The sequence below is a fragment of the Mandrillus leucophaeus genome, unplaced genomic scaffold, assembly GCF_000951045.1.
Source record: "Mandrillus leucophaeus isolate KB7577 unplaced genomic scaffold, Mleu.le_1.0 Scaffold1316, whole genome shotgun sequence".
Lineage (NCBI taxonomy): Eukaryota > Metazoa > Chordata > Mammalia > Primates > Cercopithecidae > Mandrillus > Mandrillus leucophaeus.
The window spans coordinates 24,163-27,161 of NW_012101273.1; positions in this window are offsets into that span (position 1 = coordinate 24,163).

Here is a 2,999-nt window from a genome sequence, read left to right on the forward strand (position 1 = left end):
CTCGCTCTATATCTATCTATATCTGTCTATCTTTTTAGTAGACATGTGATCTCCCTATGTTGTTCAGGCTCTGGTCAAATATATTTTTTAACTTTAATTATTATTATCATTATTTAATAGAGATGTTGTCTCACCAAGTTGCCCAGGAGAGTCTCAAACTCCTGGGCTCATGCTATCCTCCCACCTTGGCCTCCCAAAGTGCTGGGATATAGCCATGAGCCACCACACTCTGCTCTATCTATCTATTTATCTATCTATCTAATCTATCTGTCTCTATTCCTTTAGCAGATACGTGGTCTCACTATGTTATCCAGGCTCTGGTTATATATATTTCTTTTTAAATTTCAATTATTATTTTAATAGAGATGGGGTCTCGCCACATATCCCAGGATGGTCTCAAACTCATGGGCTTAAGTGATCCTCCCCCCTTGGTCTCCCAGACTCCTGGGATTACAGGCATGAGCCACCTGGTTATATTTTTGATATGTTGATTCTTTGCAGTTTGTGTTCCAGTCCAGATGCGTAGTGATAGTAAAGGGATTGAAAACAAAAATTTTGACACAGATCAATCTCACGAACTTGTCTTTCCTTTCTAGTAGCACAAGCGTCATCAAGTGAAGTGCTCCTCATCTCTGGTGGTTTTAAATATTGTAGAAAGCATTGCCCTATTTAACTCCATGCACTGAAGATTTTTTCTAGTTCTGGAATACAAGTAAATCTTGATGTATGTCCTTGATCAACCACAAGAAAATCAATAAGGCTTTTTCCTTATTCTACCTCCCTTTCTTGAAAGGGAGGGCCTTGATTTCCATTGCTGCCTATGCACAGCGATTTGTCTAATTTTTGTTTTAACTGGGAGAAGACTGAGCCTGACTAGGCTACAGGGCTGTAAGGCCCTGCCCCCAAATTAAAAAAATATTTAGGGGGTACATGTGCTTGTTTGTTAAATGAGCATACTGCATTCTGCTGGGGAGTGGGTTCCAGTGCAGCCAATATCCACATAGCAAACGTTGTATCTGATAGGTGATTTTTCATCCCTTGTCCCCCTCCCATCCTCCTCCCTTTTGGAGTCCCTGAATGTGTGTGCACTGTTTAGCTCCCACGTATAAGTGAGAACATGAAGTATTTGCTTTTCTATTTTGGAGTTAGTTCACTGAGTATAATGGCCTCCAGCTCCATCCATGTTGCTGTAAAAGACACGAAATCATTCCTTATGGCTGCACCATTGGATAATTTTTGCTTTGTTATTGGTCTGCCTGCCTTCCTTCCTTCCTTCCTTCCTTCCTCCCTCCCTCCCTCCCTCCCGCCTTCCCTCCCTCCCTCTCTTTCTCTCTCTCTTTCTTTCTTCTTTCCTTCATTTTTGTTTTCTTCTGTTTGTTTGGTTTTTTATCTCAGATTACACAGACCAAAATTTATTTTTTGAGACAGGATCTTACTCTGTCACCCTGGCTGCAGTGCAGTGGGCATGATACTAGCTCACTACAACCTCAAACCTCCTGCCTCAGCCTCCCCAGCCTCCTAAGTTGGGACCCAGCATGATGTGTGGGTCACCACCTTGCCAAGTCTTTTTTTTTTTTTTTTTTTAAGGAGATGGATTCACCCTCCCCATGTTGCTCAGTCTGGTTCTCAAACTCCTGGCCTATTTTAACTTTTTTTTTTTTTTTTGGCAGGTAAGAACGGGGCAACTGCTGCATAGCTATTCTACATAGGGAAAATCTGTTTTTATGGGAAAGGGGAAAGGAGATACTTCTTGAAACTTTCCTCTTCAAATCCAGCTTCTGGTTGTTTGAATGAGCATCTGTTGTAAACTAGAAACTATTGAAAAATAAGAACAAAGATAAAAAGCACAAAATAAAGTTTCTCTTGTCATCACCAAGGGTGTCCCTTTGACCAGAAAGGGAAGTTTTAGTACTCAATCATTCCTCTCGCTGAAACCACCATTGCAAAATTATAACCGAGACAGTGAAAAATATCTGACCTAACCAACTGTATTTTGTTTCTAACCTTCAAATTGCCCTTGCTCATTCCTGGGAATAGGCTGAACTAACTTTGGAAAGAACTTCGTTTATAGATTATAGTTTAAAACAAAGATGATAACAACCCTTCCCCAAAACAAACCTCCTTCTTGCCTGGGGACTAAACTGCCTTCATAGGACTAACAAATTAGTCACAAGATTAGAAATTATGGTTTAGGAGTCATGCAGGTGAAGGCTACAAGATTCTGACCCTCTAAACTGCTCCTAAGACCAGTGCTTGAGATATTTTGCGGACCCTGCACTGGATGGATCAGCTGGCACCACCCAGATTGATAAACTGGCTCATATGGTCTTGTGGCCTCCACCCAGGAACTGACTCAGCACAAGAAGACAGCTTGGACTCCCTATGATTTCACTTCTGACCTGACCAATCAGCATTCTCGACTCACTGGCCTTCCCCCAAGCCCCAAATTATCCTTAAAATCTGTGATCCTCAAATGCTCAGGGTGACAGATTTGAGTAATAATAAAATTCCAGTCTCCCACACAGCCCACTCTTTGAGAATTACTTTGTTTGTTGCAATTCCCCTATCTTGATAAATTCACTCTGTCTAGGCAGTGGGCAAGGTTGGGATATTATGACACTAGAGATGTACAGAATTCCATTGAGAGGCAAAAAATTTATCGGGCTATCTAGTGACCTTGGCCTAGGGAAACTGCCCTACGCTTATAAATATGTAATGTAGGGGCAAAGGGAGAGGTTTCCCTTTGGCCCTCTGAAGGTTCACTGAGAAATCAACTCATCAAAGGCAGATGAATAGGAGAAAAGGCAGACACGTTTCTGGGACATGTGCACAGAGCTTTCAGAATGAAGACCCCAAGACAATGGGGAAATTGTGCTTGGACTTTATTTATTTATTTATTTATTTATTTATTTATTTATTTGAGATAGAGTCTTGTTCTGTCACCCAGGCTGGCGTGCAGTGGTGTGATCTTGGCTCACTGTAACCTCTGTCTCCTGGGT